The sequence below is a fragment of the Ricinus communis genome, chromosome 5 (assembly GCF_019578655.1).
Source record: "Ricinus communis isolate WT05 ecotype wild-type chromosome 5, ASM1957865v1, whole genome shotgun sequence".
Classification (NCBI taxonomy): Eukaryota; Viridiplantae; Streptophyta; class Magnoliopsida; order Malpighiales; family Euphorbiaceae; genus Ricinus; species Ricinus communis.
Genome location: NC_063260.1, coordinates 17,419,801 through 17,434,939, shown reverse-complemented (window position 1 = coordinate 17,434,939; position 15,139 = coordinate 17,419,801).

The window sequence follows — 15,139 nt, the reverse complement described above, 5'->3', positions numbered from 1 at the left end:
CTAAAATTTAAATGGTTGTTGTGTGACCCTAGATAGTAAAAACACAAGAAATTGATTATTGAGTAACCATTAGTACTCAAGGGTTAAGGGGCTTAGTGAGAAATTGATTCACTAAGGGAAAAGATTTAGTGTGACCCTTGAAAATACTAAGTTGTTAAGTGAATTTATAAAACTCAAAGTTTGTAACCTTTCAAGAGTTAAGGGACTTATTGAGAGATTCATTCACTAAGGGAAGAGATTTATTGAGAGCCCTGAAAACATCAAGTTGTTGGATGAACTTGTAGAACCCAAAGTTTATAATCTTAGTGATTATAGTGGAACACTCAAGTGTAATTTTGAAGAGTGAATGTATGAAGGATTGTTCCAGAACCACTACAAATTCTTGTATCATCTTTTCTAATTTTTATTCTCTTTATATTATGTTTAAACTCTTGTATTTTTTCTAAAATTATTAACTTTTACAATTTAAGGTCACCAATTCAACTCTTTCTTCTTGATTTCAAACTATAAATAATTATCTTCATGGAGAGCACATAATTTTATGATATAGCCCATGACACCACACAAGTAATAAATATTTAGTAATTTCTTATAGTAAAAGGAGCACCAATGTTCTGAATTACCTGGACCTTTTAAATTAAATCCTTTCAGAATTGGCTCAGCAATTTGGATATTGACCCAAACCCATATGAATGTGGTAGAAAACTGACCTGAAAGACCTTTGTTATCAACCCCTGACAAACCACCAAACAAGCTTTCCACTTTTTTAGCATTTGTTTTAGTGACTTGGTTAGGCGGTAAGTGACGTACCTGAATATAGAAAGAGGAGAAAGAGAAATATAGTTCATTTAAAGCCTTATCTTCTAGCAATTCTTGCACATTGATCAATTGATTCTTGACTAACACGTACTGTGCAGGCGCCATGCAGAAACTAATATTTCTTGGACTACAGAACTGCTAAAGTCTCTTGTGGAGTAAATCTTACCAACCAGTTTTGAGGAAGTGACACCTCATTAGAAGCTTCTGGAATGAGTTCAAGAATCAGAGCGTCGTAGTGAACCTTTCGAGTTTGCTGGATGAGATCGTGCATGGCATGATCTTGAGAGTGCATGTTGAAATGGTAAAGCAAAGTTAGAAAAGGGAGGAGTAAAATGTAAAGGCATACAGTACTATAGTGAAAGTAATAGGAGGGAGAAAACAACAAACTCCTTATGTACAATAACCTTCCCCATTATCATACTTTTGTTTGCTTCTGTTTCAAACTCGATAGACAAATTCCTCTTCCCATAAATCCATAAGTTGGTCCCCGTCCCTTCTAAAACATTAAATACTAAAATAAAAATTGTAATTACATTACATTATATATTTTTTTTTATTTTAATTAAACATGGTAATGAAATGATGAATACATTGCATTTGCATTATTTCTTTATTTCTGTTACTTAGTTAGCTACATTACATTCCATTATACTCTACAAAGGTTTGGGGATTACAGTATATTAAAAGGGCTTTTCATGGTTTGCTCGGCTTCTTAGGCTTTTGGTGGGTAAGAAAACATTAAAGGCATTTTGACAGATTAGGCCGCACATTTTCATGGGCTCAACCACAATTGTAGATTTGGTGTAGAAATAAAATATTAAAATAAATTATTTTTTAAATATCACTGGTTTCTAGAATCTGTTGCCGGTCGGTGGCATTTGGTCGTCGAAAGCCTTTCCATATCTTGCCGATTTGAAGGGTTGGATGATCCTTTTGTTTTAGAGGCTATAGGTCTCAGGCTAACTCTTCTACCAGCATCGAATCAAGGTCTTTCGGAAGTGATAATCGAAGCTGACTCAAAGGCAACCATCGACGCCATGAACTAGCAAGCTCAATCTTCTCAGTAACTAATGTTATTCAAGATGCTCTAATCTTGGCTAAAAATTTTAATAGTGTTTGTTTCCAATTAATGAGTAGGAATAGTAACCGGGCTGCCCATGATTTGGCAAACGAAGCCCTTCATTCTAAGCATTTTCGCTCCAGTTCTGAACCCTAAGTTTTCTGGCTTTAAGAGACTTATGGCTTGTAATTCAATTCTATTTTTCAATGAGATGTTTCCTCTGTCTAAGAAAAAGATCTGTTATTAAAAGGCTATTAGTAATTGTTTGTTCCGAGCATGTGTATGCAACATGTAGAGTTTAGATCCTCCTTAAATGCGTCTCGGATTGAAACCCCCCCTAGATCTTTGTTGGTCAGCCCGCCTGCAAAAAGTTGCAGTAGAGAATAATCAATAGAATTAAAAAATTTCTGGAACAGTTCAAGCAAACTCTACATTGAATATAGAAATACTATTTTATAATTGAAGGATATGGAGGAATAGGAACATCTATCGGCCTCACTGCAACTTCCACCATCCCCATATCTTTATTTGGATTAACATGCTAATCTTGTATTATTTTGTTGATCAAATATTTAGAGATTCATATAATCCATCATAAATATCTAATATATTTAAGAGTTTGCATCATATTCTATAGTAAATATTTTTTCTAGATGCTCAACACAAAAATAACAAATATTGAATAAATTTGTAATATTTTATTGTCAAATAGAAAGGTTCTTTATTATGGATATGAAACAATCAGTTTTCATAATCATACATTCGAAAGAATTAGTAATAATTTAAAAACTACGGCAAACTTATTTATTAATGGAAGTGTTATAATCAATTATCCTTTTCAGTACTTTTAATTTAACTTTTGTTAAGATACAAGGCTAATATTAAATTAGATAATTATATAATTATAATTCCATTTAAACTAATAAAAAAATTTAAATGCGATATATTGGGTATGAACATATTTAGAAATTCATAAAATTCACAATAGACATCTAATCTATTTAAAAGTTTACCTCAAATACTAAAAAAATATTTTTTCCAAATGCTAAACATAAAAATAATAAATTTTGAGTAAGTTTATAATGTATTATTAGTCAAATATTTATAATGAGACTCTTGATTATGATTTTCAATAGAAAGTTTGTCTTTTTATAAATATGAAACAATCAATTTTTATAATCATAGACCCAAAAAAAATTAACAGTAGTCTAAAAACTATGACAAATTTATCTATTATTTACTTTAAAAAGAGAATATTTTTATTAATAATAAATGGATTCTTCAATTTATAAAAAATATAAAATTTAAATAAATAGATTGTATTTTAAAAAAATATTCACTTTTAATATTGAAAGTGTTTTTTATTTTGAATTTGATAGTTTATATCTTAAAAAAAATTTAATAGTTTAGTTAACGGATTTATAAATGTAATACATAGGTTAATTTTTTTAGAAAATGAGCAAAATTTAGGTTACTATTATAGTCAAAGGACTATAGTAAATTTTTTTATGATTTTAACTTTTAACAATCTATATTTTATGTTTATCAGTAATAATGAATAATGAATTTCAATTACTTAATTATTTATTAAATTATATATATGTTTATATAATTATATAATTTTATTAAATTTACTAATAAAATATTTTCTCAAAAAGCATAAATATAAGTTTTCTGAAGTAGAATTTTAGTTATATAAGAAAATTATGAAATATATTTATTATTTTCAGTTAGATCTTAAACCAAAATAACGATATAGCATACTAGGATTAGGCTAATAAAAGAGTATATTAACGAGTTTTATTATCAACATTTGTGTATATTGCACGTGTGTAGAAAATTATTCATTTATTTTTTTATTTCATAATTGATAAATAATAAAAAATAAAAAAAAATAAAACCATAATTAAAATTTGTTGTTTCAGTAGTGCCATGAGCAATATTGCATATCTTCTAAAATAATGAACTATTAATTTGTCATTAGCTTTAACAATAATTTCAAAGTAATTGACATAATTAAAACATTAAAACTTTCTGAAACTTTTATAACAATTTAGATAATTTTTTTATATTTCAAAATTCTTAAAAGTAAATTATCAAACTTTTATTTAATTAGTGATAATAGCTTAAATATATTTTATATATCTTAATTTAAATATAATATTAGAACTAAAATATTTAATTTTATAATTTCTTTAAAGTAAGAAAAAAAGGAATAGTTCATAAAGTGTTTACTAAATATAATTATTGTATTTATATAATTACTTAATTATATTATTATAATTTTATAATATATATAAATTTTATTTCTTAATAATATACTAAATTTATGTATAGCTATACAAATAATTAATATAAATTTTATAGGTGTGGGAGCAGCGGTTTCAGGTGCGCACTTAAATGTCTCTAGCAATTACAGCTCTGCAAGGCTTTTCAACCTAATAGGAATACGCTAACTAGTCATAGAGATTAGCGCAAAGATGAGAATCACCACCAGGTAATTCTCCTGGACACTTTTACTAACCGAGTGACGTTTCTCAATTCCATAAGGAAGCTTCACCATATCCAAAAATGGATTCGGAAGTCGTATTGTGTTAATCATCGGGTCTTTGGAGATGATGAGGAGGTTGAATCAAAAATTGGATATTAATCCAACTTTTTTAAGTTTGATTAAGTGTTTGATGGATGGAAAGGATTACTGCCGTTCTAAGAAAAATGTTTTATAATATTGCTCTTTTTTTTACTGATTATGTATATCGACTGTCTAAAACTCTCTACTTGGTAATAGTTGTAGTTAATAAATGCAGTTAATCCTAGACCTAGGATACTATGTTCTATTTATAGGCTTAGGATTTCAAGAAATCCTAGATATATTAGATAATATCAATAATTTAATAAATTAAATCTCTTGATTTTATTGAATATTCAGTTAAATGAATATTCATTTTAAATTCATTTAAATTCAAATAAGTTATTGATAAAATATTTTAGAAGGTATTTTTTATATTTTAAATCGATTAAACACATAAAATAACATTAAAATTCAAAAAATAAGCCAATCGGGACTGTGTACAGAGCCAATTGGCTCATGGGTGAGAAGTTTATAAAATTCTTGCAATTTAGTCCCTGAACTTTTAAAAACTGTTATTTTACCCTTTAAATTTAATTTTTTCTATCAAATAGGCCTAAATTGATTTAAAATGCAATTTTGATTCAATTATTCACAATTCTGATTGGGATTCGTACGTCCTCAACGTCTCAAGTCTCAATAAACGCAGTAACTTTCATTATTCAATTTTTCATAATTCTTTCAATATTTAAATCTGAAAAACAAGTGTTGATAAGGTAATAAATAGATTCATTTAAAGACGAATTCACTAGCTAACCTTTTTTTTTTGTTTAACTAGAAAGAATTATGTCATTAAAATAGTAGAAATATTTATAATGATAAATTAAAAAATATATATTATTTAAATTTTTAAATTATAACAAATTAAATAATTAATATTTACGTACAATATTAATAAATATAACAACTCAATATAATGAATAAACATTATAAAAAACCTATTTTAAAAAAATTAAAATAAATAATACTCACATACTAAATGTCCGGAGAGGTAGAGACTTTAGTTTAAGTTTTCGTGTTCGTACTAAATTTCTAAATGAATATGGCGACCGTTACCCTTATTTTATTAGCGTTTGGCCTCCCGATGAACTTTAAGAGAATAATAATAAATGACTGATATATTAGTTACTTTAGTTACTATTCCAAGGTTTTGCCTAAGGAGGCATTCATGAGTTGAATCTTGAATTAGGGCCGAACAACATCACCATTTGGTTTTCATCGTTTTGGGTCCTCCCTTATCCACAACGGCTAAAGTTAGTAGGGCATGGGCTTCCCTTTCTTATTTCGACAAATGAATGAAGTTTGTTTGATCACCATTTTGAAGTTTATATGGATCAAAAACGTATACTTTTACAATATGGTGTTAAACAAAAAGCAATATTTAGTGGGTGAAGAAATCAATTAAGAGATAGTCAAGATGTTAGAAGTTAGTTAAATAATAGACAATTTTTTAATAATATTATACTAAAATCAATAAAAATATATATATTTTTTATAATGTTACGTTTTCTTCAAAGATACTGCTTTTTAATATACTAAAATTAAGAAAATATTATTTTTATTGTGTTAATTTTATTTTTTTTCAAATTTATGATGCGGTTAATTTTTTATGTTAGTTTTCAATTATTTTTTGTTACTTTTTCATTGTTTATCTGTTATTTTAGATTGTTTTATAAAAATTATAATCTTTTTAAAAAAAATTTAACAAATTGTTTCTTTGATATTTTAATACAATAAAAATGAAAAGATAAAAAAATCATAAATTTAATAAGAAAACAAAAAATATAGATATTTTTTTTATATATTTAACCTAGAAACTATTCTATCAGATTTGTACAACTTAGTAGCAAATAAACATGTGTCGGCTGAATAATTGCTAAAGTCCGATAGTTAGTAATTGATAGCTAACTAAAATTAAATATTTCATTAATTATAAAAAAGTAAAATAAGAAACTATGATATCAAAATTGAAAAAATACTAGTTATTTTCAACAATTAATTTTCAACAATTATACTAAACATCAAAATGGGAGAATATAAAATAGTATTAATATTTTATTACTATATTTAAGGTTCTTTGAATATTCAGCATTTACATTTGATTTAATATTAGATTATTTCATTTATTTTTTACTATTTTTTCATTAATTTAGTATTTTATATTTTTTAAGTATATAATTCAGAAATATTTTTTTACTTTAAATATAAAAAGATAAAAATATTTTATGCTATAATTTACCAAATTATAGAAATTCTAACTCAAAAACTCATTTTTAATTAAATGAATTTTTTTACTTGAAATTAAACCATATCAAAATAATCTCGTTGAAATATATTTAAGATAAAATGCAATAAAGGATAAAATGTACAAATAAATATAAATATTATAATTGAAAAATAGTTCTTTAACTGATAATTATTTATCTATAAAAATAGAAAATCGTAAAAAATCTAATTAAAAATTAAAATTATAAAGAAGAATTTGGAGAAGAAAAAAAAGAATTATTAAATATGTAAAATTTATAATTAGGATGTTGTATATTATAATAAAATATTTGAAAAAAAATTTATTTAAAGTGAAAGTTATAAATAAAAATCTAAAAGGATATAAGAATATGAAATTATTAAAATCCTAGTTAAAATGTTGGATGTTGTAACATAATACTCTTTAAAATATTAGAAAATATATTACAATAGATTGATTCTCTAAAACTTTAAAAAAAAAAATAGTCTAGAAATCATATAACATGCCATGTAGGATAGAAAAATACAATATTAAAACATTACTTTCTTATATATATATATATACACACTCACATAGATTTATTAAATTGCATAAAAAATCTAGTTTAAAAATTATTTTCTAATAAATACATTAAAAATACTTTATTTATTAATATAAAAATTAATTCTTTTAACAAATTCTTTTTATCTGAGACTAAACTCTATTAAGATAATTTCGATAAAATATATATATATATTAAAAGATAGAATGAAAAGAGAGACGAATGATATAAATGAGTACAAATGTGACGAGCAAAAAGAAATATTTTTTTAATTAATAAGATAATTATTACATTATAAAAATAAATAATTTTAAAAAAATTAACCAAAAGTTGAAATTATAAAAAATAATTTTAAAAAAAGATTAGAAGATAATTAAGATTTATAATTAAATTGTTTTATGTTGCAATACAATAATTTAAAAACATTATCTAAAGTAGGAGTTATGAAAAAAAAATTTAAAAGGTGGAGGAATTAATATCATAATTAAGGTGTTAAAGCTGTAATATAATATTTTATATAAAATAGTAAAAAAAATTAAAATAATGAATTTTCTAAGAATTAAAAGAAATAGTATAGAATTCATATAATATGCTATATGGAAGTTATAAAAAAGATGAAAAAAGATGAAAAAAGTGAAATAATTATATTATAATTAAGGTGTTAAAACTGTGATATAAAACTTTATATAAAATAGTAAAAAAACTATTAAAATAATTAAATTTTTAAAAATTAAAAAAACAACTTAAAATTTATATAATATCTTATGCAGGAGAAAGAACATTATATATATATATATATATATATTGACACAACATCTTCAATAAGATTTCCTAGCTCATCTAAGATGGGGGTCTTTTCTATGGTGGTTTGGATGACATCTAGGATTTGGAGCTGCTGTGTTTGAGTGAGATGGTAATCCCACCATCCTTTAAGCTGGCCAGAAAATCCAACTATAAGGAGCTCAGCTATAGCTCTATCGGAGGTACCGCTTTGGGTTTTGTAGGCATTAGCTGCCATGGTCATCTATTGTAAGAGACCAAGAATGTTGTATTCCGACATTAGAATCTTTTATATGTAAATAAACTTCCCTTCCCAGGAATCCAATAGGCTCTGATACCAAGGGGAGACAATCTAACAAGTTTCTGGTAGTGGAGACAATCTAAGAGGTTTCTGGTGTGCAGGATCCTCAGACGAGGCAAGCATAGAGCATACACTTGTTAAAGACTATGTAGAATTATCTTGGGCTGCCATTTCTAGTTTTCAACCCAAGGGCTTTTCAAGGATATCATTTGATGGGCCTAAATATCCCAAAACAGTCATCTTCATTCGAGTCACCATCTAGATCAATTACTGCTGAGTTGGTGCTGGAAGAGGAAGATGAAGCTTTAGATTTTCCTTTTGAAGAGGCGGTCTCTGACAATTATTTGATCAATTGTAAGAGATCTTCTTATGTTTGAGCCGCCACTAGCTTTGGAATAATGAAAGACTTATATGCCAGGAAAGTAGTTTGTTCTTTCGGAGGTGGCAAGAAGCTATTTTTTGAAAGAAAACTTTGTACCATCTTTGAAGATAATTTTTCTTGGTGGTTGAATTTATTCCACCATTTAACTTTGAATCTTTGGGCAAGGATGATTTCTCCATCTGCTGCTTGGTTGAAATGGAAATACCACACACATATCCATGGGAGGAAGAAGTTTGAACAAAATAGAAGGGAGGAAAATGTCTTTTTATTTTGTTGGGTTTATAGTGAGCTTTGAATAGATTAAACAAAGAGAGAACTTCATGGATTATGGTCTCTGGAACGTCACCATAATAATTCCACCATTGTTTAAACCAATATGGAATTTTGAAAGTTTGGATTGTGCTTGTGTCGAAGTAGAAAAGCCAAGAATGGCTCTGTCCTTCATTTTGTAAAAGAAAGGTATTAAACCAAGCTTGTTGGTAATTCTAACAGTTAAAAGTTGTATTTAGGCTTGAAGGGTAGGTGTTTTGGAGAGAGGTTGGAAAAGATCTTGGCGAGTGTAAATCCATTTCCCAATCTGAAGGGTGAAGGATTCTTTGGATGGTGCATGTGGAATATGCTGGGTCTTTGTGGTCTTTATACTTTTTGAAGTGTTTGAATTTTGCAGAACCATTTACCTCTAGGATAGACTGGTAATAAGATTGAAGTTTTGTTTTATTCCAGGGTTTAAAGTACTATCCTTGAGGAAAAAAATTTGAAACTAGTTTTGAGGGGCTTTCTGTACAGAATCCTTCCTCAATAGTTAAAATGCTTTGAAATTTTTGCTTTTCTACATATTCATTGGTTTTGAAAAGTTTTGTTTGAGACAAAACTATTTCTTGTGAGTTAGGCTTTGAAATACTTTGAGAGTTCTGAGATAGGTTTTGAGAAAAAATTACTATCTCAGGTTTTAAAAAAGGGATAGAGAGTATACCTTTACCTTCGCTTGAAGAGGAGGATGACTTTGGAGAAATTTCTGGCTGGACTTTAGCCCTAAGTAGTTACTTTGAATATTCTTCGACCATTTTTAAAAACTCGGGAGTTTGCTGTGCAAGCCACTCTTGAATTTGGAATTGCTTTTGGGCCGGGTCTTCTTTGCTTCTGTCTATTTCTTCCTGGATGATCTCAGTCCAGGTTCTGATAGACTTTGAAGAGGAGGGTAAAATCTCCTTTTTTGGGCTTTGAACAGCTTATATATTTGCTGTTGCCTTTTCTTCTTTATCTTTTGCCCTCGATTTTCTCGGCATTGTCACTCCTGTTTTTGAAGGAACTCTTTGGTTAGAAAGTCTAGAATTAAATTTGAATCTCCTCTTATGTATTCGATTTCAAAATCAAAAACAGAAAGAATAACTTGCCATCTGGCAAAAATCTGTTTTGAAGCTATATTTTGAACATCTTTTTACAATACTTCTTTCGCGGATTTACAATCAATCCTTAAAAGAAATTTTTGATTTAAAAGGTTACTTTAGAATTTTGAAATGCATAATACTATCGAAAGAATTTCTTTTTTGATAGTTGAATAATTCTTTTGAGTACCATTCTAATGTGCAGAAGTAAACTGGATAATGCATTCTTTTTTGTTTTGAAAATTTAGAAGAGGATGGTTTTTTGTAGAAATTTTCTATGTTTTTTGGCACTTTCCTATTTTGAAAAAACGTTTTTTCTTAAAAGGTTTAGAAAAATCTTCTTTGCATTTTCCTTTGCAGGTAGGGGAAGGTTCTATGAGATTATATTCAAACTGGTTACAAAAGCTACCTAGCTCCTGTCTAGTCTTCTTCATTTCCCATTTGAGTTGTCTTTGGAGTTTAAGGTTATGGCAAATTTTTAATCATTCTTTCTGAGTAAGGCTAACTAATTCACCATAAGTGTAAAAATCATAAGGGATCTGGCCATTATGAGCTTCTCTGATAGTATTCCTAACTCTTTCACCTAGTATCTTAGGTAAACCAGCTAAGAATTTTTCTTTCTAGAAAGGTTGGTTTGAATCTTCCCTAAGCATGACTCTGGTCAGGAAAGTGTCTTTATAAGCTTGGAAATTACTAAGTTTTTTGCAGGTTAGATTGTTGAGAAGCTCAACATTCTTATCTTTTAGAAGAGATGGGTCTCCTATGAAATGGAGGGAAATCGTCAAAATTAAGGTTGACACAGCATCCTCAATAGGAGTTCCTAGCTCATCTAAGATGGGGGGCCCTTCTATGGTGGTTTGGATGGCACCTAGAATTTGGAGCTGCTGTGTTTGGGTGAGATGGTAATCCCACCATCTTTTAAGCTGGCGAGAAAATCCAGCTATAAGGAGCTCAGCTATAGCTCTATCGGAGGTACCGCTTTGGGTTTTGTAGGCATTAGCTGCCATGGTCATCTGTTGTAAGAGACCAAGAATGTTGTATTCCGACATTCCATCTATATTCCATTCATAGACGGAAGAAGCATTGAACCTAGATTGGGTGAGGATATTATTTCTATTTTCTATACCTAAATCTGGGGCAATATTCCTAGAAGTATGCTAAGTCAATCTAGGGGCTTGCCATTCCAATTTGTTGATGTTGGAGGGGTTTTCATGACACTTTCAAGCTCTGAATCATTGGATTCATTGCTTTGGGCTTGATCTATAGCACTGATATTTCTATTGCTTTTAGGAGTATCAGGTACTAGGTTTTTGGAGGACTCGGAAGTGGCTAATTTGCTAAGTTGTTCCCTAACTGCTCTAGCAAACTCGGTTTGCTTATGAAATTGGTCTTGACTAGGCTTTAAGATCTGGTAGGGATTGAAGACTGGATTTTTGAGCTTTTCTGTTTGGCTTATCTCTCTTGGGTGACCAGTGTTGGGAATCGGAGAGGTGAAGACTGTAGAAGGTTTTTGAATTTGGCTTTCTATCCTAACAAGCTATTTTCCTATTGTGTTAAGATAAGTGTTTGAGAAATTGTTCTACTGAACAATATTCTTGATATTTTTCTCAAGCTCTTCTCCTACTAATTTGTAAGGTGCGGCTTCGATTTCGTTCTCTCCATAAGAAATGGTTATTTTCTTAAGGGGAGGATGTTCAGACCGGACAGTTTGGTTTTCTCCGACCTTCCACTCTGGAGCCTTGTTCCTTACAGTAACAGGACTAATGAGTTTTTCTTTGAAAGGATAAAAAATACTATTTTCTTTGTAATAAATCTGAAACCAATCAAAAAATTTGATTTGGATTCTGTTTTGTATGCAAAATTTGTAGTACCCTTCTTGGATACTGTCCTTTTCTTGTAGAAAATGTTTAAAAAACTAAAATTTTTTGGAATGGTTTTTCTTTGAATAGAAATCTTCATGTAAAAGTTTTTTATTGATCTGAAAATCTTTTAAAATCATGTTGATTTTTGCTTCTAGATTTTGGATTATTGCAGATGGTGATGGTGAAGAGGGGGTAGAGACGGTCTCTATATCATCATCCTTCTTTGGTTCATTGTAAACAGGTCTAGGGATATGGCTTTGGTAATCAAAATTTTGTAATATGGTGTTTGAGCTTGGTATATCAGATGTTGAAAATCTTGGTTGTGTTTATGACAGAGTTGGTTCTTTGTAAGGGGCATAAATAACAGAAGGTAGTTTTGATACCCTTCCAATATCTATGGTCAAGATTGAAGAGTCATCATCAGAAAATCTAAAAGAAGTTGATTTCCTGTTGAATGTAAGCTTGACTTTCTCATCTGGAAACTGGGTTATGTTTCTGAGATTGGTATTTAGTTTTGTCTGCTTTGGTGATTCAGGTTGGGTTGCACCTGCAAGGATCCATTCTTCTGGAAGAGTGATATCTTTCCATTGAATAGTTTTTGGAATAGTTGCATTGGATTTAGAAAGATCTGTTTAGAGGAATAAGGTTTCTCTTTTTGGTGAATGGAGTTTGTGTTTCGAACCAAAAGCAGAAATCATGGCTTTGTAATGTATTTTGAAAATCAATGCTATCGGAATAGAACCTTCAAGCATTTTATAATTATGTGTTTTTATTTGGAGAACAATGCTCTTTAAAATATTTTTGTCATTTAAAGAAATTGTAATATTTGGAAATCAGTTGAAAGAAATTGGTCCTTTATTAAGGCTTGACTCAACAATACCTAATAAAGAATCATAGAAATTTATAAATCTAGCATCTCTAAGGACTGCTAAGATGGAAGTATCTAAAACTTATCTGGTAAGGGGTTTTATTCCTACCTGGACAAGGCCTATATGAATGTATTTATAGTCTTTTTCTTTATGTTTCTGGAGGGTTTTTGGATTCAGAAGATAGATTTCTTCAAAAGGCTTTGAAATTTGAATATCTCTTTCTTCAGTTTTGATAGTAAAATCAGTTTTGAAGATAGAAAACTTTGAAAACTCATAGATTTGCTTCTTTTGAATCTTGGGTATTTTTCAATATCAATATGCTTTCTAAAATCTTCAATAGTGATTTCCTCACTATTTACTAATCCTTTAGACCTTGAAGACTCAGAGGTAGAAGAGTTTGAAAAAGAAGAAGATCTACAGAAAAAAGGTTCTAAATTTATTTTAAAATAAATCAAAATAACTTCCTAAACAAACGTGAACCAAGCCACCAGATTTATTGCCCTTAAATCAGACGGGACTTACTACTGTGCATAAATGAACAAGTTTGTTTAACACATATATGATGCAGTTTAAAATGATTTTAGATTCTCTTATATGTAAATAAACTTCTCTTCCGAGGAACCCAATAGGCCCTATATTTTGAACATCTTTTTGCGATACTTCTTTTGCGGATTTACAATCAATCCTTAAAAGAAATTTTTGATTTAAAAGGTCACTTTGAAATTTTGAAATGTATAATACTATCGAAAGAATTTCTTTTTTGATAGTTGAATAATTCTTTTGAGTATCATTCCAATGTGCAGAAGTAAACTGGATAATGCATTCTTTTTTGTTTTGAACTTGTTTGAGAATTCCACCATAACCTAAATTTGATGCATCAGTTTCAATAATTTTGAATGCAAATGGATCAGCTAGATGTAAACATGGAATTTCAGAAACTTATTTTTTAATGCTTTGGACAATCTTTGTATGCTCATCAGTCCATGCAGGGGGATTTTTCTTTAATATATCATGTAGGGGTTTTGCCAAACAGTTTAAATTTGGATAAAAATCTATGACATAATTTAAACTGCCAAGGAATCTTTGCAATTGAGCTTTTTCCAAAATTTTATCTGGAAATTTTGAAGTAAAAGCTAGAGACCTTTCAATTGGGGTGATAGTTCCCCGGGAGATGTAGTGTCCAAGAAATCTAATTTTCGTTTTGAAATTCAGAAAGAGCTTTTTTTAATCCAAAAGGCATCACATTCCATTCATATTGGCCAAATGGAACTGTAAATGCAGTTTTGTACCATCTTTAAGATGAATCTGGATTTGCCAAAATCCTAATTTCATATCATCTTTCAAGCTCTGAATCACTTGACTCATCGCTTTGGGCTTGTCCTATTGCACTGATATTCCTACTGCTTTGAGGAGTATCTGGTACTAGATTTTTGGACGACTCAGAGGTTGCTAATCTACTCAGCTGTTCTCTGACTGCTTTGGCAAACTCAGTTTGCTTTTGGAAATGGTTTTGGCTCGGCTTTGTAAGCTGATAAGGCTTAAAAACTGGGTTTTAAGCTTTTCCAGTTCGACTCTTTTGGTTGACCCGATCTTGGGGATTGGAGATGTCACCACTACAGGGGGCTTTTGAATCCGGTTTTCTATTCTAACCGGTTGCTTTCCTATAGTGTTTAGACAGGGTGTTGAATAATTGTTCATTGAACAATATTCTTGACATTCTTTTCAAGGTCTTCGCCTACCAGTTTGTAAGGCGTTGCCTCTATCTCACTCTCTCCGTAAGGAATGGTTATCTTCCTAAGGGGAGGATGTTCAGACTGGACAGTTAGGTTTTCTCCTACCTTCCACTCAGGGGCTTTGTTCCTTCTGTGTGGGACTAATACTCTTATCTTTAAAAGGATATGAGTGACCATGCTCTTTGCAATAAATTTGAAACCAATCAAAAAATTTGATTTGGGCTTTGTTTTGAATACAAAATTGATAGTATTTTTCCTGAATACTATCTTTTTCTTTTAAAAAATTCTTAAAAAACCAAAGTTTCTTAAGATGGTTTTTCTTTGAATAGAAATCTTCATGCAAGAGTTTTTTATCAATTTCAAACTCTTTTGAAATCATGTTGATCTCTGCTTCAAGGTTTTGGGTAATGGCTGATGGTGATGGTGAAGATGGGGTAGAGGTTATCTCTATATCTTCGTCATCATTCTTTGGATCAGTGTAGACTGGTCTGGGGATGTTGCTTTGGTAATCAACATTCTGGTGTTTTGGAATA